We start from the raw sequence: 24,636 nt of genomic DNA on the forward strand, positions 1-24,636 counted from the left end.
CAGGGCACAGTACACCCCCTCAACTTGGGGGGACATTGTGTTTCCCCATGCCCAGCTAAGTCAGGAGGCATATAAACCATGCCTTCAGATAGCTGAAGGCACACTCAGCCTGGTTCCATGCTTGGTTGAACTGGGCATTGAACAGTTCCTGGGCTGGGTCCAGGTGGCCAGTGTAGAGCCTCCTGAGCCAGGGCATGAGAGGGTAGGTGGTGTCCCCCACCATTTACAATGGCATATCCACATCCCTAACCACCAGCTCCTGGCAGGGGACATAGGTGCCTGCCTCCATCCTCCAGCACAGGCTGGAGTTGTGAAACATGTGGGCATTGTGTGCCCAGCCCAACCACTGATTGCACGTGTCGAGAAACAGTCCTGGTGGTCGACCAGGGCCTGCAGCACCATGGAGTGATATCCCATTCAGTTTATCTACTGTGCCACACTGTGGTCTGGGGCACGGATGGGGATGTGGGTCCTGTTGATGGCCCTGAAGCAGTTTGGGAAGTCCAGAGTGGTGAAGCTGGTCATGACCACATCCCTGTCTGCGAAGTGGACAACCCTCTGTACCAGAAGTGTGTTGATGGCCATCACTACCTGCAAGTGGAGGAGACCAAACACACATGTGACGGAATGAGGGAGGGTGTCCTTGGGCCCTGGTGTACTCCTCTGTCCCCTCCTATCCTCTTCCTGCCCCAAGGTCTCAGGATGCCCCTGGTGAGACTGCCCCCTCCAGCAGTGGGTCTGTGTGAGGATGGGATGGCACAGTCCCCAGGGGATGAGGCTTCCCCCTTTCCCCAATCCCACCCCTCACACTCCTGAGCCTGCTCCCTGAGGGTTCCCCCTGGGAGAGACCTCCCCTCCCCACTTTCACCCTGTGCAGGGGCTACAGCCTGAGAGCACCTTACTTGCATGAGGTTGGCCCCAATAGTGGACTTCCCCACATCGAACTGGCGCTCCACAGAGTGTAACTGTCTGGCGTGACAAGCTTCCATAGGGTGAGGGCAACCTGCTTCTCCAGGGGGATGTCAGGCTGCAGCTGGGTGTCCTCCCTCCAGAGGGCAGGGGTGACCCAGGCACAGAGCTCCAGAAAGGTGTTCTTCCTCACTCAGAAATTCTGGAGCCGCTGCTGGTCATCCCATTGCTCCATGACCAACTATTCCCACAAGTTGGCACTGGTACCTGTACACCTACCTGGTCACCTGAGAGGGTGGGTGCAGGTGGGCCTTTGCAGCAGCCATGGCATACTCCTCAAAACCATTATTGAGCTCATCCCCCCCCAGGAGGAAGAGGATGGCTTTGATCAGGGTAAGCAGCTGCTCGAGCAGCTGTGTGTAGGTCCAGCACAAGCCTGGGGGCTGCTCTGGCACTGTGGCTCTCTGGAAGGTGCAAACTCTCGTAGAAATTGTGTGAGCCCTGCACCGGATATACTGTCCCTCCGCGAAGTAAGCAAGCCTCAACATGGGCAAGGAAGATGGGGAGGGAGTGTCCCTTTAGGGGTGCACCTACCCAGGGCTCCCAGAAGGGCTTGCCATCCATGCGATCCATGTGATGGGATTCCAGGGTCGACAAAGTGGATCACTTTTTCAATCCTCTTTCATGTGTATATGCAATCTGTCAACAGAAGTTTAGTCTGAAGATCTCTTCTGGCAGTAACTTCAGTCATCAGTTTAATGTAGACGTAGCCTCAGAGTTTTAATTAGTTTGGGAGTAGGTGAAATGTTAGACAGTTAAAAGTACATGAAAGAGCCATCATTGAAGATTTTAATCTAAAAGTATATTTTTAGTTTTCTCAATTTTCATAATTTCCAGTAGTTGCCAAAAACTTCACCCCTTGCTATATGAAATCATAAAGTAGGACTGATCAAAACATTTCTGTCAAAATTATTTTGGCAGAAAACTGGGTTTTATTATGCAAAGGAAATTTAGAAAGTATCTCTTTTATGTGGAAATGATTAAACTAAATACAATAAAGGTTTTTTTTTAATTATGATTAAACTGATTTTTTTTCATTGCTATATTCTGGGAGAAAAAAATCCACTTTCCAGCCATTGCTAATGAGGGCTTTTAGATACTGAGCAAGGAGGAGTTTAAAATTAACTCTATATTGGGTTCTAACCTTTGCTATGCTCTCTCTAAACTATTGCATCTTCATAATGTCTATCTACTATCTGTCAGTTCTCTGAAAAGTCTGATATAATTATACAGGAAACATTAGCTTTCTCAAAATACAGTAAAACGTGAAGACCTGTGGTAGCAGATGTTTAGCATACATGTGAGTTCTTGATTTTTTTTTCTCTTGAGAGCATGCACATCAGTCAATTGTTGCTGGTTTCATAATTGTTTGATTGCTTTTCATGCTTTTCAGTATCTGGATTAGACAAGCACAGAAAACAAAATGTCTGTTCAATCAGACAAAATTTCTTATGGTAATAGAAACAGTGAGTAACATGTCTGATCTACTTACCACTGAATAATAGGAAACAGAAGTAGTAGGGCTAATTAATTCAGGGTGTGTTCAGACTCTGGTACAATGTACCCTAGTGCTTAACCCTCACCCCTGCTCTTCTGCCCCCTGGGCGCTGTTAAGTTGCAAAATGTGCATAGAAGTCTGTATACCTACTCCTGCACAAAAGTGACCTTAAGGTTAGGGAAATGTGAGGAGACCATGATGATTGGCCTAGTCCTGACTCTTGTCTATCTGGTGATCCTAGGTAGGGACTTGGGCTATTTCTGAAGAATGCTGAACCCTGCCCCTAGACTCAGATTAATTGGAATCAGCAACTCTCTGTAGTGTGGAGGAGGTTGCAGATCCTGAGGAGAGGATCACTGAATTCCCAGCACCAGCCCAGACAAGCTAGGCCCCCTGCAGGCCAACAGAGGAGCTAGCCCTGCTAACCAAGTTCATAGTCCTGAATCGTGTCTTGGCCTTTGTGGGAGAGGAATGGGTGGATGAAACCCTGAGCCTACCATATGCCTAGGCAGAGAAGGACCATATGCCCAGAAGAGGACACTGAAGAGGTCCAATACCACCTGAAGAGGTCTGACACAAGTTCTTGTTGCCTTGATCCTTCCAGAAGAACTCATGTGACTTGTCCATGCCATGTCCACCTCTGTGTATCTGGCGTAAAAAAAAGACACTATTGCAGCTCTTGGACCATTTTTTCTGACCAAGGATTGACAGGGAGGTGGTGGACTTCTGTGCCTACTTTCCAGAATGTGAGCTCTCTGTACCCCAACCAGTGGAGATAGCCCTGTTGATTCCTCTCCCTCTCATGAATATACCCTTTGAACAAACTGGAGTTAATAAGATGGGTCACCTGGAGAAGAGCACTGCCAGATGCCAGTTTATCTTTGTTGCCCTAAACAATGACATCCGGTTACCAGAAGCCATGCCATTATGTCCCATGCATGACAAAAGAGTGGTGATTCAAATAATGGATATCTTCACCAAAGTGGGAGTCCCTGGGGAAATCTTAATGGACCAGTGAAAAAACAGTTCAACAACTCTTTCAGGTACTAAAAATCAAAACTCTGCATACATCCATGCACCACCCCACAAAACTGACAGCTTACTAGAGCCTCCATTGAACCTTAAAAGTTATGTTCTGTAAGTCTGTCCTGATTAACATGACCAGCTTTTCTGTTCCCTCAACTTTGTAGTTCAAGAGGTCTCCCAGGCCTCCATGGGTTTCTCAACTTTTGAAATTTTGTGTAGGAGGCAACCTCAAGTGGGTTTTGAACTTAGGTCAAGAAATGCGAGTGTAACAAACCTCCCAAGCCAACAACACAGCACACTATGGCTACGTCTACACGTGAAGCCAACATCGAAATAGCTTATTTCGATGTAGCAACATCGAAATAGGCTATTTCGATGAATAACGTCTACACGTCCTCCAGGGCTGGCAACGTCGATGTTCAACTTCGACGTTGCGCAGCACCACATCGAAATAGGCGCTGCAAGGGTACGTCTACACGCCAAAGTAGCACACATCGAAATAAGGGTGCCAGGCACAGCTGCAGACAGGGTCACAGGGCAGACTCAACAGCAAGCCACTCCCTTAAAGGGCCCCTCCCAGACACAGTTGCACTAAACAACACAAGATACACAGAGCTGACAACTGGTTGCAGACCCTGTGCCTGCAGCATAGATCCCCAGCTGCCGCAGAAGCAGCCAGAAGCCCTGGGCTAAGGGCTGCTGCCCACGGTGACCATAGAGCCCCGCAGGGGCTGGAAAGAGAGCATCTCTCAACCCCCCAGCTGATGGCTGCCATGGAGGACCCGCCAATTTCGACGTTGCGGGACGCGGATCGTCTACACGGTCCCTACTTCGACGTTGAACATCGAAGTAGGGCGCTATTCCGATCCCCTCATGAGGTTAGCGACTTCGACGTCTCGCAGCCTAACGTCGAAGTTAACTTCGAAATAGCGCCCGACGCGTGTAGCCGCGACGGGCGGTATTTCGAAGTTGGTGCCGCTACTTCGAAGTAGCGTGCACGTGTAGACGCAGCTTATGTGTTCTGGGAGTTTCGCTTGCACAAGAGGCCAAGAAACTTCTCTGCGGTTTATAGTTGTGCACAAACTCCCCTTCCTCCCCCACAGATGCCATGCAATCAGGGTGTTTCCTGTGCTCAACCACATCACTCGGGTAGCCCTCGGCCCAATAAAAGGAAGTGCCTATTGTTCACTTCTGACCATGCTGCCAGGCAGCACCATATCCTGGCTTTCATGTGGTTAGGGCTCCAAGGGCAGGAAAGATTTTTGGGGGCTTGCTGATGCTTGGCAGTGGGGTGGGAAGTCTTCCATGGCTGCTAAGATATTCAGGGGCTTGCTACCATTGGGGGGAAGTCTTCCCCAGTGGCTAAGATATTCAGGGGACTAATCCAACTGGCCACCACTGAACGACTAATCCAACTGGCCACCCTCAACGACTTTAGCAAGGGACCCATGGGACTTGCTGTCACCAGAGGGAAGTCTCCTCCAATGGCTAAGATATTTGTGGGGACTACTTCCACTACCAGTGGGCATAACCAGAATGCTACGGGGATGAAGGTACTGTGGAATAGGTTCCCACAATGCACTACCACAAGTCAAAGTTTGCCAATTGGGTGTGATAGCAACAAGTCAACTTTGTGATGAGCATGTGGGGAAGTGAGGATAGTCAAAATCAAATTTATAAATTCCAGAGTTACAAAATTGATATTAATAAATTTGATTTTATCTCATCGTGGAAATGGAATCTAAGATGTGTTGCAGAAGTACAGTTTGAGGAATTGCTTCACTACAGGTTATGCTAAGGAACAAAAAAAGACTGGGTTTCAAGACTTAATACACACACAAAATCTTAGTAGGAGAAGCGAATGAAGAGTTTGTTAAGAAATATATTTTAACAAATCTGGAGTATTTGTGGCTTCTTTAGCAGCTTGTTGTCCCAACTGACAATAATCTGCTCTGTTACAAAAGATGAATTTGTTTTTGTTCTAAGAGTCATCACTCTAGTGGGAGTATTCTATAGACAATCTGCTTAAGTCTGCAAACACTGTTGTCCTGGAGGCTTTCCACTGTAGTGATGGTGACTGCACAGTGTACTGTTCTACAACAGATTTTATTCTCTGTATTTTTTGTGGTCTCCTCCCTGGGGAAGTAATAACATAGGTTAGTCTGTGTTTATTGGGCACTCTCTTCAATTAACTTAATTAACTTACAATTTAATATATCTTGTGCTTCAGCATGCTAGCATCCTTTTTTGTGTTGGTTTATTTTCCCCTTTGACTTTAATCTATTCAGTTATTCACATGGCCTTCATCACAGTAGTATCTGATTACCTCCCAAGAAATGTAAAATATTGGTATCAATAGCAATATTTCTTCATTCCAGCATCTACAATCCTAGAATCCTAGGGCTGGAAGGGACCTCAGGAGAAATAGATTTTAGCTGTGAAAATTGTGAGGACTGTGGGTACTTATTGGATCTGTATGTTGATATTTGAAATTTCTTTTGTGTATTTTTATATTTGATGTTTCCTTCCCCCTTTCCATATTCATATTTTACTTGATTTTATTTTAAGTGATACCTTGTTTCTATCTAGTTTCTCAAACTCATTTTCATTTGCCCTTCTTCCTTTTATCTACTTTTCCCCATTTTCACACTCCTTTACATGTTTCACAGTGTAGTCACTACTTCTACACTCTGCAGATGCATCATGCCTACCTTTCATTTAGATAATCAGTCAGGTTTCCTAATGTGTCCACACTGTTATATAAAATTAGTCTAATGTACATAGTTAAACTTTCATGGAGATGTAAAAACTAAACTTCAAACTTAAATGACCTTGTTTTAATTGAATTATATTACATGTGCTGTTAAAATATGACATCATATTAATCAGAGAGGATGAAGCTGTTATACTGTTGCAAAGACACATTGGCATACTGTGCAAATGAATGGTTATGATGATTTTATGACCCATTCATTTCTTTAATCTTATGTGGGATGAAGCAACTGATTGACTAATGAGATCTTAATGGAAGTAATGACCTAAGACAAGGAAGTGTAACTGTCTCTTCATTTAATCAAAATATACAAAGCCATCATGCCGTTCCCTTTCAACACTAGAACTGGCATTTCCATCAGTACATACAAGTCAGTTAGAAATGTGCAGCAATATCGGAATTAGTCTTAACTGGAAAGGTTGGTAAATGTGATACAATAGGTTTAATAGAAACATATCCATGTGCTATGGATTTATTTGCAGAAGTAATTTATGAAACTTGTATCAGAATTGTTTTACTCTGACCAAACAGAACTGTCCAAAATTTGTGGCAATAAAGACAACAATGGCAACTTTCCAGGTGCCAGGTTACAGCAGCTTTTTTGCATATTCATTTATTTATGCATGGTGTTCCTTTCAGTTTTCCTTTTGGACAAGAGAAATAACATTACATGCAGAAACATGAATACATGTCTGTGAAGTTATGTGTGTTTCAGTGCTTTTCCATGTTCTTCATTTATTTTATCTTTTAATTCCCTCTCACCTCCATATCATTCCATATTCTATATTCCCTATTATTTCCCTGCCTCTCCATCAATTATCACTTTTCATTTGTGTATTTTCCTCTGTTTATCTCTTCTAACTGTGCAGAACTACACCACCATTAAAGTCCATTTAACGTACATTGCTCAGAGATGTGAAAAAGACACACACACCACCTGAGATACTCAAGTTTTGTACTATCCACACCCATGCTGTGTTGGCAGGAGACATCGCTTCCACTTTCTGACTAGGTGTAGTAATCATGGTGACTGGAGAGTGCTCTCCTCTTGGCACAGCATGTCGTCACCAGATGCACTACCATGGCACAGCTGCACTTATGCACCTGCACTGATGTTGTTCTGTAGTGTAGACTCTGATTTCTCTTTCTTTTCCCTTTGCACCTCTGGCCTGTCGCCACTGTAGCTATTCATGTTTCTTTCTCATCTACTGGCCCTCCCCAGTGTCCTTTGTCTATATAGGTTGATTATCTCTAGTCTGGCACCCTTGGGACCTAACCAGTGCTGAATGAGAGAATTTGCCAGACCAGAGGAGATCAATATTGTCTAGCAGCATTAACAAACTTCCACTGCTTACTGGGCTCTTAGAAGACATTTAAGGGTAAATCACAGCTAAACAACAGCACAGAACACTGAGAAACATGACTGGTGGTTGTAAACAAACATTATGGGGCCATGGGAGACTTGGCCACACCCATGATAAGTGGTCATCTGGCTATCTAAAACCATGCTGGATTAAGATGTTGCTGGATGAGAAAGTGCTGGAATAGAGAGGTTCAACCTGTATTTTCAAATTCCTCCACCCTTACTAGCTGTAATATGGCATTTTGCGGGCTAGCTTATCTACCTCTTGGATTTCGAGAATGCATTGTTTTCAGCTTTGCTTCTTGATTCAGACAGGAAATGGAGCAATGGTTAATTTTTTGTCTTTGTCAGCTCCTGTTTTTATACTTACGTATGAAAATGACTACCATTGTCAGCAATTATGAATATTTCATAAAAAAGTTTGTAATCAGAAGTCTTGAATTGGACCCTAATGAAGGAGTTGCAAAACTTTTTGTGCAAACATAGTTACAGAGCAGTCCTCTTGTTTTCATCGTTTGTTTATTAGCCATTTAATCAGTTAATTTGCACTTCAACTGAAATGGCTGACCCTTTAATTTAGATTACTAGCAGAATCACAGAATCCTAGAATCCTAGGGCTGGAAGAGATTTCAGGAGGCCATCGAGTCCAGCTCCCTGCGCAAAGCAGGGTCAACCCCATCTAAATCAGCCTTGCTAGGACTTGTCAAGATGGAGGTTGAAAGCCTCTAGGGATGGAGATTCCACCACCTCTCTAGGTAACACATTCTAGTGCTTCACCACCCTCCTGGTGAAGTAGTTTTTCCTAATACCCAACCTACACTCTCCCAACTGTAACCTGAGACCATTGCTCCTTGTTCTGCCATCCATAACTACTGAGAACAGACTCTCTCCATTCTCTTTAAATCCGCTTTCGCATAGCACATGATAAAGTCTTTATAATGTGGGCAAGAGTGGTCCTTTCAGCAGCAGTTTCTCTGCAGTGGAACATACTTATCACTCTTTCCAGGAGTGAGAGTTTTCCATCCTATGTGGGCAGGGAAGCCAATCTTCAAACACCAAAGAACAAAACAGAAGCTGTTACTTCTTCTTACTTCTGTCTCATTCAGTATATTATTTTTCATTCTTAATTAAATCAAAACTTTCTAGCAATAGAACTGAAATTATCCAATAATACTTGCCTGAAGATATCAAATGAAAAGTGAGCATTATTTTAATACATAAAATTGTTGTGCTGAGATTTTTAATCAAATTAAATGGAGAATCATATTAAACATCTTCTCTTACTCATGTGTTATGATATATGATAATACACTTCTGATACTATTTGTTAAGAACCTCAAATGTGTACCACGGATTTGGGGTTACTTTGTAACTTTTTTTCTGTAATCATTGTGTTCATTTATAACAAAACTTAGCATATTTTTAGAAAAAAAAGTTGTGGCCTACAGGCTTGATTACATGAGTCTAATTCAATGAATACTAAGTTTTAATCTGTATATGACATGCTTTCTTTCTGTAGATTGCAGCAATTACCTCCTTGTCATTTCTCTCCTACATTAAAACTGAAAAAATATTTTGTTAGGCCTAGGAAAATACTGCTGTAAAATTTATGAATATATTTATTTAATTAATTCATATTGCATTTTTGTTGCAATGACATTTGCAGCGAAAATGTTCACTGAAACAGAAAGAACTGCAAATGGTTGCAGAAAGGGAATTTCACATTAATTGACAATATACACGTGAGAAACTGGATTCAGTATGAGTACAGTTCAAAATTAAGAACGTTGTCATATGTCCAATCCAAACAGCTTGAAGTCTGAATATTGATAATATTTTTTTTTCTGATTTGTCAACCTTGATTACTATTTTTGGTTCTCTGTGCCTTAAATATTGAGTCTGTTCCGGTACAGCTATGGTCTGAAGAAGTGAGTCTGTCCCATGAAAGCTCATCACCTAATAAATTATTTCGTTAGTCTTTAAAGTGTTACTGGACTACTTTTTTGTTTTGATAGTATGTAGACCAGCACGGCTGTCTCTCTGTTATTGGTATAAATGAGCTAACTCAAAGTTTTATTAACATAAAGCATCCATTCAGAAAACCAACCTGTTCATGAACTATTTGCAAATGGAGAGTTTGTTTCTGTTTAGTGGTGCTTTTTCATCCCAGATGGTGGGTAATTTTTTTTATTAGCATCTCATTTCCTCATCCTTGCCCCAAAAATAAAATAAAAGTACCCAATTTTTTCAGTCACTTCTTCACATTTTTGGCAGTTCCAGGTATTTATTCAGTAAGTGACAGCAACCCTACAAGTGGTATAGTCCCTGGTACACTTGACTATGTATGGCTGTATTCCATGTACTTAACTTCTAAATATTTCTGGTACCTTGCTGTGTACAGGGTTAGCTGTCACATTTTTGGCAGAGCTTATACTGTGCTCACAAGGGTTTCTCTTTTTTTCATTCTTGTTTTCTTTTGCTATTTACCCTACGTAAAAAATGTCAGGAGCAGTAGAGCTGGCCAGATGATTTTCAACAAAACATTGTCTAATTAAGAAGTTGGTTCGTTTGTTTTTCTTTAAAGATTATTGCAGTAGTAGTATCACAGTAACATGTAGGAGCCCTAATCATGAACCCATTGGGTCAGGCTGTGTCTACCCTTGCATTCCTCTTTCCAAAGAAGCAAGCAAGTGAGTGAAATCAAAAATGCAAAGTAGGCACAGATTTACATACCTGGTGTCTCATTTGGATATTTTTCTTTCAAAAAAGCCTCTTTCAAAAGAAGAAAAGCAGTGTAGTCATGGCTCTTTCAAAAGTAAACCCCATCTTCAAAAGAACCTTTCTTCCCTTTTTTATGGGTTCTTTCGAAGATGGAGTTTAATTGCAAGAGAACCACATATACACTGCTTTTCTTCTTTCGAAAGAAGCTCTTTTGAAAGAAGAATATGCAAATGGGATACCAGATATGTAAATGTGCATCTTATTTACATTTTCAATTTCCCTCATTTGCATGCCACTTTCGAAAGAGGAATGCAAGTGCAGACTCAACCTCAGTGAAATAGACTCTTCCCCTCATTTCTGATTGAGCCTGAACAATAGGATTGAAAGTATATACCTGCTTTGTTGGATATGTAAAACATAACACAGTCTTAACTGAGACCACAAGTGTAGGGAAGGTAAGCATTATTGCAGAAGAATGCAAAATCAGGACATCGTGGAGAAGCTGGTGGATGGGAGAATAGAAACAATAATATGTAGCACTTTTTAGCTGTAGATCTCACAGGGCTTTACAGAGAAAATCAATATCTTTCATCCCTTTTTCCAGATGAGGAAACTAAGATGTGATGCCTCTGTGTAGCCCTTCATAGCAGACATTAATTATGCCAAAAGGAGGGGCTCTGCTATTGGTGTAGCTAACCCTCACCCCAGAGAAGCATTCTTCCATTGACCTATTACTGACTACATTGGGACTTAGATGAGCTTAACTATGTTGTTGAAAGGTATGTATTTTTCACATCCCTGAGCAAGTTATCTGGATTGATCTGATTGTCTAGCATGGATCCATATTGATAATTAGATAGAGGAAATGAGAGGTCCAAGTCATCCAGCAAAGCAGAATCTGTAATAAGAGCTCAAGTCCAATGTGCTATCCACTGGGCCCTAACATACTATGGATGCTTGTTATGTACATCTGGAGAGTTACAGAACACTCATTCTGTTTTGTTGATACACAGAAAACTGTGTCCCTAATTCTTCTCTCACTCATCTCAGTGTAAATCAGGAATAGTTTAACAAGGCTTGAGGAGAGTGAGACCTGCCATTTTGTAATTCTATTTGAAGAAGACAAGTTGGAGAAGTGAAGGAGTGGGTGTTTGGCATGTGAATTCAGGAGGATGTTGCATGTAATAAAAATGCAGATGTACGCAGGAGGACATGCCAGGGTTAAGCAGATAAGCAGCTTAGATTGAGTACAAACGGAGTATGGAAAGGGAATAAAAGCACTTAAGCTTCCTGTAGCGATCAGGTCTCCAAAACGGAACAATTGGCTTTCAATATGACTAGAGAACAAAGTAAACCCCTTCAAATGCAAAAAGAGGAACCCCCACGATATAACAGTGAGCAACATCCTTTCAGGTCAAGGGAAGGGGGATTATGGACCTGATTCATGATTTGGACTCATTTGTTCTACCTCCACTTATTGGAGCCAATAGAATAAGTATCAATGATTTTAGTAAAATCAACCAATGTCATCTTTTAGGATAAAGAATTTACAGCAATTAAGTTTTTTACATGACTTCACAGTGCACTGGAATCACTTAAGTCGTGTCTACGCTAAAAGTTTTGTCAACAAAACCCAAATCTTTTTGACAAAACTCTCAGGTGTCTATACACAAATGGGTTTTGTTGACAATGTCTTGACAAAACAGCACTTCCCCGGATAGAACTGGGCCTCTCCACAGTGAGGAATAGCTCTTCTCTCAGCACAGTACTGTCAACAAAACTACAATGTAGGCACTGCAGGGAGACTGTTGCTGACGGAGAGATCCTCCATGGCACTGGCCAGCTGGAGCCAGGACGTGCTTTCTCCATCTCAGTCAGGGCTCTATGATCTGGCCCTTGGGCCTCCTGAAAGGTACAGGGACCTCAGGAAGCCCCTTTGCAGGATGTAGCATGGAAGCAGCCCAGGCATCCTGCTGTCCTCAGCCACACCTCAGCTGCCACTCCCTGACCTGGAAGTCATGGCACAGGCAGCCAAAGACTCCCCAGACCCTCTCGGAACCCTCCAAAGGGGTCACAGGACCCCATCCACTTACAGGACCACCACCTACCCCTATTATGAAGAACAACATCAGCTCCTGGGTGGCAAAGATGGTGCACCCAACACAGCCACCCTCAACACCACGGAGGGGACCCCCCACAACCCCAGCAGGAGCAGGAGCCAGGGCAGGCAGTCATCACTGCAGAGCCTCAGGGGAGCTGGAGTCTGATCCTGATTCAAACTAGGGGACCCTGATAATCACCCTGGACTTGGGCCCTTCAAGTGGGGCGACATCCAGGGTGTCACCAGACCTATTCAGTGGCCCATCCCATAAGCACACACCCCGGGGAGTTGGTGGCTGCCCCTGCCATGGTTGGGCACAGGGCAGCCACACTGGCAATACCCACCCCAGTGGACAGCAACACCAGACACGTGTGTGCACTGGGAGTGCTGCCCTGTGCCTGGCTTGCTCACCAACCATGCAGGGATCCCCATGTGTGGGGAAGTGTGGCAGGCATGGTAGCGGGAAAGGCAGAAGCAGTCCTGGGCTGAACTGATGGCCCACCTGGCTGCAGTCACTGATGCCTCGTAGGCCAGATCAGCCCAGCCACTTACAGCTGCCCCCCAAGACTACTGCTCCCCCTGCCTCCCACTGCACCCACTGTTCACACCCCACCTGTCCTCCCCCAGGTGGTCCTTGATCTGGTCTGGTGGCTCATGGCTGTGGCCATGCCCTGGAACCCCCTACCATACCTGCCCCCGAGTCCTTCAGCCCCACCCCACTATGCCCATCGAGCCTGTCCTTTAAGCCTCCCATGCTACGCACTCTGAGCCCGAGCCCAGCAAACCCTCCCCCACCACACTTCCCCATGTGCCTGGTCCCATCCCAGCTCTGACAGGAACCCCAATCCTGGGGTGGGAGGAGATCCTGCAGCTGCTGTGAGTCATGGCCCCGCCACCCCATCTCAAGACTAATGCCCCGCTGTCCAAAGCTCTCCCAACTGTATGTAGTTTCATTGTCTCCTACACTGTTTTTGTTCTCCCATGTTTATTTCTACACGTATTTCTAAAATGTTATTGATTTAACACCCTGTGCGTCTCATTATTGGAGGGAGTAGTGAGCGGTGGATGGGTGAGTGGGGTCAGGGTGGTGACTAGGTATGGCTGTGGGCCTGAGGACCCTGCAGCAGGTGCCCTAGGGAGGGGTCATTGGGGACCATGGGCAAAACTCTCTCAGAGGGCCTCCCAGATCCGCATCCCATCACCATGGGCTTGGCAGTTTGGGGCCAGGGCCAGCATCAGCCAGCCATCCCTGGAGGAAGTCATTCTCCTTGTTCTTCACAACATTGTGGAGGGCACACCACCTGCAGGGCATTCATGTCCCCCACAGCCAGGAAGGTGAGGGGATACCTGAAGCAGGCCTTCAAACACTCAAAGGCACACTCCACTGGGGTCAATGCCTGGGTAAGGAGGGCATTAAAGAGTTCTTGGATGGGGTCCATGTGCCTGGCATAAGGCTGCATAAGCCAGGACTGAAGAGGGTAGGCTGCACCATCCACGATATAAAATGGCTTGTTATTGTCCCTGACCACAAGCTCCTGGTGGGGGGACATACATCCCCACCTCCATTCTCTGGCAGAGGCTTGAGTTTCGGAGGCCAAGTTCATTGTGGGCTTGGCCTGACCAACCCACGTAGATGTCCATGAAGTGTCCCCGGTGGTCAACCAGGGCCTGCATGACTATTGAGTAGCATCCCTTCTAGTTTATATACTGGGCTGTGCGGTGGTCTGGGGCACAGAGAGGGATGTCTGTCCTATTGATTGCATCAAAGCATTATGGGAAGCCCAGTGTGGTGAAGCCAGCCAAGGCTGCATCCACATTTCCGACCCAGATGACCCTCCGAAACAGGGTGTTATTGATGACCTTGATAACCTGCAAGAGAAAGAGTCTGAGCGCACATGTGAGGGACCGAGAGAGGTGGCCCTGGGTTCTGGTGGGATCCCCAGCCCCCTCCTGGGTCCCATTTGCCCAGCAGCCCTCTGGGCCACCCTCAGTCTACTCCCCTAGCCCTACAGCAGGTCTGTGCAAAGGTGGGATGACATGATCCCTTGGGGATGGGACTTTCCCTTCAACCCCTGCCCCGTGCCCTGAGGGTCCCCCCTTGTGGGACCTTCCCTCCTTTCCCTATGCAAGGCCTGTGGACCAAGAGTGCCTTACCTGTATAAGCACAGCCCCAACAGTTGAGCTGCCCACCCCAAACTGATTCCTGATGGAGCAGTAGCAGTCTGGGGTGGCAAGCTTCCGTAATGCACTAGCCACCCATTGCTCACAGGGGATGGTGGGCCACATCCAGATGTCCTTCCTGGAGAGGGCAGGGGTGAGCCAGTTGCAGAGCTCAGGAAACATTGCCTTGAACGTTCAAAAGTTTTGGTCCAACTGCTGGTCATCCCACTTGCCCATGATAAGGTAGTCCCACCAGTCAGCACAGCTCAGGTAACGCCACACTGGCCTGCTGATCCATGGGCAAGGGTGGGGGGGGGGGCACCCCCAGGGTGCCAGGTTTGGGCCCCAGGGTGGTGTGCAGGCACCCAAAGCAGGTGGACTTTGACGATGTGCCGACCTACTCCTGGTCCCAGGGGTGCGCGTGGGGTTTGATACAGCGGGGGGTGACCCAGGACCGATCACCCCACCTTTATAGCAGCCTTATATAGTGTAGCAGCAATATGTGATTCAGTGTATCTACTTTAAAACCTGGGTTTCCACAGTATTATGAGTACCAGGAACAATAACACTCCAACTGTGAACACCACAATGCCCTGTGGCTGTTCTAAGTCCCAATAATTCTCTATACAGCCCCAGCTAGTCCAGCTAGTGGTATTTACCAATAATGGTTGATTCATTTATTCGTAACTACAATTACTTAACACTTGTCTTATATATATATTTATTTATTTGGTATAGGCTAAACACTAGGTTACATATAGCTGTATATAATTACATGTGACTTACCAATAACATCCAATGCTCCCACATCTCACCAACAACTACTTTACAGCGGCCCTTCAAGTCAGAAATATGTCTTGATTGGGACCTTTTGTGGTGGTGATGTCTGGGTGATCAGGCCGGGGTCTGCAGTCTGGACAGGAAGTTGCTAGTCTCCACCTCGTGTCCAGGAGCCCACACCCTTGGCCCTGCTAAATCACCTTTTATACTGTTTCTTACTTGGGGGTTCAATACTTGGCCAATTAAAGCGTTTGTTACCTAATTTGGGCTTTCTATCCTCCCGGCCTGTCAGGACATGGTACAAGATTTCCTCTGTCCTTGGTCATTTCCGAACCTCCCCCTGGGACCCTCTGATGTTGCACAACCAAGATGTTCTCTTTGGGGGGCTTCCAGCTACTTGCCCCAGCTGTTCTCTTTGGGGACTTACTATCTGCTTGTCAGGATGTTCTCTTTGGGGACTCTCCAACTACTTGTCAACTTTCTGATTTCTTTCTCCTGGCCTGGCTTCAGACCTTCCCGCCGTTGTATGATAGCGTTCCAAGATGGAGTGTATGGTCATTCTGCCTTGTGAGTGAGTCCCAGCCACCAGGTGCTCGTGCTCCCACAGACGTCAGCAGCTGCTGGGATCAGCAACATCTGCTGCAACTCTTCCTGGGTCCAAGCATGACCAGGGGCTGGTTTGGCTCCAGGAAATGCAGCACAGCATGAAGGTCTCTCTCAGGCCATGTGTGCTCCCTGCACAGGCTGTGTTGTCCCTATTTGGGAGGTGCCCATTGGGGTGCACCTGGCCAGAGCTCCCACAAAAGCTTGCTGGCCATGCAACCCCATCCATGGCACTACCTGCCCAGTTCTGTTGAGAGGGCAGGTGGGGCTGTGTAGCTGCTCTCTGTTGACAGAGTGAATCACTGTTTTGATCCGCTTTGGGGTGTAGATGTGGTCTGTCGACAGTTTACTGTAGTGTAGATGAAGTCTTACAGTTAACAACAGCATAGCGCTGCTGAGAACTACAGACTCAGCAGAAGCAATATATGGTGCATACAAATTGCTTGTTCACAGGAGATTAGTGTGAGCTAGAAATGCTTCATATTTTACTGTCATTAATATTAGTGGATAGAGAACACAACCAAATGAACACAGGAATGTCAATGACCTTGGGGTAAGGGGCAAACACGTTATAACGCAGTAGTTCACAAGTGACAGTCAGTCATGTAGCTGACAGTGGTGGCCATCAAATGTAAGTAATTAACTAAAGTGACACAGAAAGGATGCATGCGTTTGGAATGCAGGTGGAAAAAGAAGCAGAAAATCCGACAGAGCATAAGGGAAAAAGACTTTGTCTGGCTATACTGAAAGAAGAAGAGACACAGATGAGGGGATGGATTACACCCTCAGTAAATTTTTGTGGATGACACTAAGGTAGGGGTCAGGTAGATAATTGGAGGGTAGGGATAGGGTCCAGAGTGACCTAGACAAATTGGAGGATTGGGCCCAAAGAAATTTGTTGAGGTTCAACAAGGACAACTGAAGAGTTCTGCACTCGGCATGGAAGAATCCCAAGCATTATTACAAGCTGGGGACTGACTGGCTGAGTATCAGTGCAGCAGAAAAGAACCTGTGGATTACAGTGGATGAGAGGCAGGATATGAGTCAAGAGTGTGCCCTTGTAGCCAAAATGGCTAATGACATATCAGGGTGCATTAGGAGAAGCATTTCCAGCAGGTCTAGAGAAGTTATTATTCTCTTTATTCAGCACTGGTGAGGCCAAATCTGGAGTAGTGCATCCAGTTCTGGTCCCCCAGTATAGAAAGGATGTGGATGCATTGGAGCAGGTTCAGTGGAGGGTAACAAAAATGATTAAGGGGCTGGAGCACCTGACCTATGAGGAGAGGCTGAGAGATTTGTGCTTATTTAGTGTGCAGAAGAGAAGACTGAGGGGCATTTTGATATCCTGAAAGGGAACTCTAAAAAGGATGCAGAGAGACTGTTCTCGGTGGTGACAGATGGCAGAACAAGGAGCAATGGCCTGAACTTGTAAGAGGGAGAGGTATAGGTTGGATATTAGGAAAAACTATTTCACCAAGAGGGCCATGAAGGACTGGAATGTGTTACCAAGAGAGTTGGTGGAATCTCCATCCCTAGAGTTTTTTATGTCCTGGCTTGACAGAGTCACGGCTGGGATGACTTAGTTGGGACTGATCCTGCTTTGGGCAGGGAACTAGTCTACATGACCTCCTGAGGTCCCTTCCAGCCCTAGGATTCTATGATTTTATGACATTTGATATGGTTTTCATTAGGTGCAACTTTATTATTAGACGTCTGGGACTACCTGGCAGATAAAAGTGTACATGGCAGGTAACCCCTTGCTCATTCAATAACTAACTGGGAGCTTCCACTAGTCCCTCACATTTTTCCACACAGGCCTCTTGGCCAATCCATTGCTGGAACCTTATCCTCCATCTTCCCTAACAGGTGAGTTAAGGTGAGCTATAAAAAAGGGGCATGGTGCCCAGCCATGCCCATTCTGGAAGACTCCCATTCTGTTCCTTTATTGAACACCTCCTTTTTAAGTCATTTTCCAAGCCATTTACATGGTCACTGCATACTGTCTCTATGAAATACCTGCACTGGACATCTGCCCCATACTTGCATAATGAGTGGCAACATACAGCCTACCTCCCTACGTGCTATGTGTCGAGGTCATCTTCCTTGAACCCACTGTGGGGAAGAAGAAAAAATTCCTCAAACCCACCTTGTGGTCATTCTAGTGGTAAGGGGAAAAAATTCTTCCCGGATGCCTGGAGAGGGACAGCTAGCACAAGGCCCACTTTATTTCTCTCCCTAAGCGGGAAGGATGGTTGGGTACAGTCTCAGCCTGCTCTGTGTAAAAGGTGTTTCATGCACATAGCTGCCCCTTTTGAACTCTTCTGCCCATCCAGTTCCCGGAGTGGATCAGTGTCGTCATGCTGTACCCTTTTACAGTACTTGGATATCATCTCTGCCCCATAGACACAAAGCATTGTATCCAGCCACACAAATCCCCTTCATGCTACATCCCTCCGTCCTCACATGCACACACTTAAAGATACAGTTCAGACATTTTTGTTTAGGCTAGGAGAGTTATGAATGATCGTAATAGTGGCCTGGGACAACTAAGAATTAGAGATCAACTGACTGAATGTTATCTGAGATGACTTCATGTGTATTTGTGTCCATGAAACCGCACAAACTGCCTGGGTAATACAATACAATAAATCGGGATAGATACATCCTGTGACTGCCAGCTTAAAGCACAGACCAAGGTTAAAGTGCAGTTCCAAGTCATCATCATCATCATCATCATCAATAACCGTGGACTCAGCACTCATTGGTGTCTGATGCCTCTCTCACTATTTCTTTCCATCTTTCCCTTTCCAGTGCGGAGTGGCTTAGTTTCTGTAGATTAGCTCCGCACCAATCTACTACATCTTCTATCCATTCTCTGTGGGGTCTGCCTCTCCTATTCGAGCCATCCATTATGACAAATACCAGGGTCTTGATTTTTCATTCATCGTTCATTCTGCAAATATGTCCGAATAGTTGTAGCTTTCATTTTATAACCTTCTGCAGCAGGTTCTCTTTCGGCTGTATCTTCCTACATAATTCCTCATTGGTGACTTTCTGCATCCATCCTATTCTCAGAATCTTTCTATAACAACTCCTTTCGAATGCCAATATTCTTCTTTATGGATCTCTCATTATCACCCATCTCTCACGTCCGTACAACAAGCTGCTGAATACACGTTTTCAAGACACCCAGCTTTGTTCTTAAGCTAATTGCTTTGCTTTTCCAGATCTTATCCACCGCCTTCAATTCTTAAAATCAGACTTTCTGCTTTAATTTTTTAAAAATATTGCTGGTCTTCGTGATTGTGAAATAATGTGACCAGAGTGTAACTGGCAAAGGGGTGTCTGCCTGTGACAGATGACAGCCTGAAACAATAGGTCTGAGAAGTTAGAGGTACCTCATATATGTAGATTGGGAGTTAAATCTCAAATCACTGCTCAGGGGCCCTGTCTAATGTTTTTGTGGCAAGAGAAAAACAATGAACTGGTCCCAGCCTGAACACCCATTTTATTTGCCCCAGTTGCTGGGCAAATGCTGGGGGGATGCTACAACTGAATGGGTTGGAAATTGGTACAACCAGTGTTGATACCTTCATCCCCACAGCCAGTGAAACAGGGCTGTGCGGAGGGTGGGGCAGGAGATAAGTAGTCTATCAGTTTATCTGTCTGTCTGAGAATGGCCTCCTTTGTTAGGTGCTCCCATAGGCTTAGGGAAAGTCCATCCAATTCCTAACCTGTTCCCCATAGTGCTCCCAGATCCTAACAGAGTAGCCGGCAAATGAGCACCCAGAACTACTTCCTTCACTTCCCTGCAAAGCTTCAGGCAGACAGGAGAAGAGCTCTTGCTCAGCTGCCACAGGGGAGAGCTCACAGTTGCTCAGAGCTCTGCTGGCTCACATCAAAGCTGTTGCTGCGGCTTCCGGGGAAGTAGTGGGAGTTATCGGAGGAGAAGATAGTAACAAAGGCTTCATTTTAAAAATCACAGAGCGTGGCAGAAGAAATGTATTTTCAGTTCGGACCAAAATAAAAATAGTCTCATAAAATAGTGGCTGCATAAGAGCCTCAAAGGCCACAGAATGAACATCCCTAATCCTTCCAGTAGGAAAGCAAACCAGCAGTCATGTGGCACTTTAAAGACAAACAAAATGATTTACTAGGTGATGAGCTTTTGTGGGATAGACCCACTTCTTCAGATCTATGGTATTTCCAGTACAGACTCTACATGCAGAAATGCCATCTGAAGAAGTGGGACTATCCCATGAAAGCTCATCATCTAATACATTATTTTGTTAGTCTTTAAAATGCTACATGACTGCTGGTTTGTTTGGTTAGAATACAGACTAACATGGCTACCTCTCTGTTACTATCCAGTAGGAAGTGACTGAGAGCCAGATTTTGGTTAGACACCTGTTTTCATGTATTCAGTACCAACAGATAGGGTCAGATTTCGAAAACAGATGAGCACCCAGAAGCCCCACTGGAGACAATAGAGGTCATTTTTGAAAATTGTCCCCTAAATGCCTGACAGGCCCTCTTTATTAAGACCTACATACAGGGAACAGAGCACAAAAAGCCATTTGCTATGCACAATAAGTTTTTCACTGATTTCTCAAAACCCAGGAACAATGCTGTGTATTCACGACCATTTTCTTTTGGTACCTAACTAAAACCTATTTACTTATGTATTGACATCTCCCTTTTCTTTAGAACTCCTGAAACATTCATCATCCTTCCAGTTCCCCAGGGAATGTATTATATTTGAGATTGAAGACCCATAAATGGTTTCAGCTTTTATTAATAACCTTGAACAGAAACCAGACTAAAAATATCAATATCATTATCCATATTCATAACATATCTGAGGTTGCTCCTACATCATGAACAGACACAATTTTGTGAGTAGTCTGTGGTGTGTAGTCTTTTCACAGTGAGTGATACTTTGGCCAGATACTTCATATTCCTCTAACTTCAGAAACTGACAATATTTTGAATTAGAGTGTCTCCAGTGGTTCTCTGTGAGCAAGTACCTGCAGCATTTTACCTGCTTGTCTATCTTTTTCTGTAAAATATAGGATAGGAGTCAATGAACCAGCTCAGTCTTTTCATTTTCCAAGTGCAGGCTCTTTTGTCACTTGAAACCATCCTCATGTAATTCATGAGATTCTCATCATTTTGTGGAATTAGAGAACTCTTCCTAAAATTGATAGATTTATTCATATTCATATGTGTGATTCTTACCACGATGGGCATCTGTTGTAAAGGATATAAAATATTTGTTTGAGGGAATGTCTCACTCTTCATAAAACCATTCATAACATTTTTTACAGCAAATTTCCAAGTATAGGATAAGCGCAGCTATCACTGTCTGCTACATGATTGAAAGTCTTTGCCACCTTCCACGTAATATACACCGGTTTCTGTGCTCACAGTATTCCAGTTATGCTCTTCATATTTGCATATGCTATTTGTTCTTTAGTATTTCGGCTTGGGTGGCTTACACACTTATCACTGAATTATCTTCCAGTTTGTTCCATTTCTAGTGCCCAAAAGAGTTTGGGCTACGACAGATCCCTAGATTATAAGAATTAGTCACCCAAAATATTTATTCTGCATGGTTTAAGGCTTCAAGGCCATTTAGCTTCACTGAGACTGATTTTTTTTAAAAAACGTCTTGTAGAAACTACAAGGATAATTCCCTGACTCTCTTATTAAGCAAATTTCCAAGGCTCCCAAAGAACCAAAGCCAAATATGTATTCTTCAGTGTGGTTGCAGGAATCTGCTGAGAATAGACTTTGCCTGCTTTTGTGTATGTTCTATATCCTCATTTATGGCACTATTTTACATGCAGAATTCTCGTTAAAGTTAGGTCCACATATTTACCTTCCATGACAGTATGTTTTTCACCTGAATAGAAACACAGTGCCTATTTCCAGGGCCTAGGAACTTACTATGTACGTAAATAATATACAAGAATTCAGTGGTTTGTTTTTCACAAAAAAAAAAAAAAGATGGTGGAACTCAAGCCATGACCCCCACATCACCCTGAGGTCCAACCCCCAACCTCTAGTGGCTTATCCCTCCCCCGTGCAGGGCCTTAGCTGCCTCCTCAGTAGCTTCATCACCTCCTGGCAGCTCAACTGCTCCCCCATCGGGGCCCAAGCCACCCCCCAGTGGCTCAACTTCCCCCCATCAGGGCCCAAGCCACCTCCCCAGTGGCTCAACTGCCCCCCATAGTCCCAAACCACTACCCCTGCTTAACCTGCCCCCCCAGAATTCAGTGTTCACTCACCTTCCTGCACAGCTGTGTGGCTCCCTCTCCACCACGTACAGTGCAGCATGAGCAACTCCCAGTGCCCTGCTGTACTGGAAGAATAGGACTCATTTTAATTGGTTTAACAGCCGAATGCCCCCTACCAGGCATTAAACCAATTAAATTGAGTCATCTGTCCACATGGCAGAAAGGAGCTGGAAGAAAGCAGCAGCTGGGGGAGCCACCTATGTCTCCTCAGAAAGTGGCATCCAATAGCAAATGGAGGATCGCCACACTTGTGGTTTTCATCCTTGCATATCTGCCACAGTTCCTCCACCCTGCTCTAAATAAATGCCCTCCCCATGCCCCAAAGCCAAGTTCCCGCAGGCCAGCTCCCAACTGAACGCCCTCCTTCTTCCCCAGAGCCAGGTAGCCCCAGCCATGCCCCCCACAAAGTGAATGCCCTCCTGGTTCCCCAGAGCCAGGTACCTCCAGCCTCTCTCCCAACAGAATGCCCTCCCTCTTCCCAGAGCCAGGTACCCCCAGCCTCCCCTCCAAATGCCCTCCCTGTTCTCCAGAACTGGGTACCTCCCGCTGGCAACTTACCTTTCTGCTGCCACAGGCACAGTGCCAACTGCAGCCATGCTGGACCATCAGGCCCACGCAAGCACCACACTGGGCTGACTCACTGGGGCTACTCCAGGACCACGCCAGGCTACAGTGGCTGGGGCAGCAAGAACCACATGGCTCCCAGCATGGAGCCACAAGTGCCATGCTGGGACTGAAGCAGCCATGCAGCACCCAACTGGAGTTGCACATACACAGAGCAGAGGAGAGTGGTGCACTCAAAAATGGCAGTCCCAGGGAAAAAGCTACTGAATTTGACCCAAGAAGGTGCTAAATACCATAAATTCTAATCAACCAGAAATATAAACATGAAATGTGTGTGGTAACACGGATTACTGAGAACAGAATTTGGACCGTCATGTGAAATTTATAATTTTGAATTGCATTGCACTGAATTGCAAGCAATGGAAGTATGTGACAGAAAGGCTATATCTACACTTGCATTCCTCTTTCGACGGATGAAGGCAAATGAGGGAAATTGACAACGCAAATGAGGTGCTGATTTACATATCAAATGCTACATTTGCATAATCTCTTTTTGGAAGAGATTCTTTTGAAATAAAAAAAAAAGCAGTGTCAACAGGGCTTTTTCGAAAATAAACCACATCTCCAAAAGAACCCTTCTTCCTGTTTTATTTCAGGAAGAAGTGTTCTTTCAAAGATGTGGTTTATTTTCAAAAAAAACCCATCTACGCTGCTTTTTTTCTTTCAAAAGAATCTCTTCAAAAAGAGATTATGCAAATGAAGCAAGAGACGTGTAAATCAGTGCCTCATTTGCATTTTTGAGTTCTCATTTGCATTTCTCTTTCAAAAGAGGAATGCAACTGCAGACACAGCCAAAGTGGTGTCCATCAGCCGGGAATTTTGATTAGACTTCCTTTCCTCTCTGGCCAGTGGGCTGATCTGACCTTTGGATCACATTTCTGCAGCACACCAAGCATACATTTTAGCATTAGTTTCCAGGATTGCAAAAGGGCCCAAGTATGGAGTCATCAGGAGATCTTGGACCTCTTTTTGGTGTGGGGTGAAGAAGCTATTATGAGCCAGCTCAAATCCAGCAAAAGGAATGATGATATTTGTGGCAAAATATTGTGAGACATGATCGAGAAAGGTTACAACAGGGATAAACCGCAGTGCGGCGGGAAGATCAAGGCGCTGTGTCAGAACAACCAGAAATGCAAGACTGCCAATGGCTGGTCTGGGGCATCTCCCCAGAAATGTTAATACTGTGATGAGCTGCACACTGTTCTGGTAACAGACACAACCTACTCCCCCAAAAGTGTTATTGATAGCTCTGGTCATGGGCAGAGTGCTCAAGCAAGGGCTGCTGAGGAACTGGTGGCCGACAGTGGGGTGCAGTCCAGGTTAGACTTAGACTTGGAAGCCAGGAGCTTTTATTGAGCTGAAGCAAGTAGATCCTGTGCCCTTAACTCAGAAGCTGGCTTCAGATGCCAACCCAGACCCTGGAGAGGGCACTTCTGGTATGTAGGCTTTTTTCTGCTGATAATAGCAGGATGCAATCATGTTGTGGAGCATCTATGCCCCTTTCTCTTAGAACAGCTTGTTAATGTGCCTGGGGATGGAGTGCAAATCCTGCTTGGACAAAAAGCTGAAGCTCTTAGACAGGCACTTCTCGATTTTCATCTTGAGATGTATGGGGTAAGACACAACTTATTTTTACTTCCTTGGTAAGACTCTTTACTGCGCCAAGCCACCAGTAAGTAATCTGGAATCATGGCACCACAGAGCAGTCTTACAAATTTT

Source organism: Carettochelys insculpta, chromosome 1, assembly GCF_033958435.1.
Source record: "Carettochelys insculpta isolate YL-2023 chromosome 1, ASM3395843v1, whole genome shotgun sequence".
Lineage (NCBI taxonomy): Eukaryota > Metazoa > Chordata > Testudines > Carettochelyidae > Carettochelys > Carettochelys insculpta.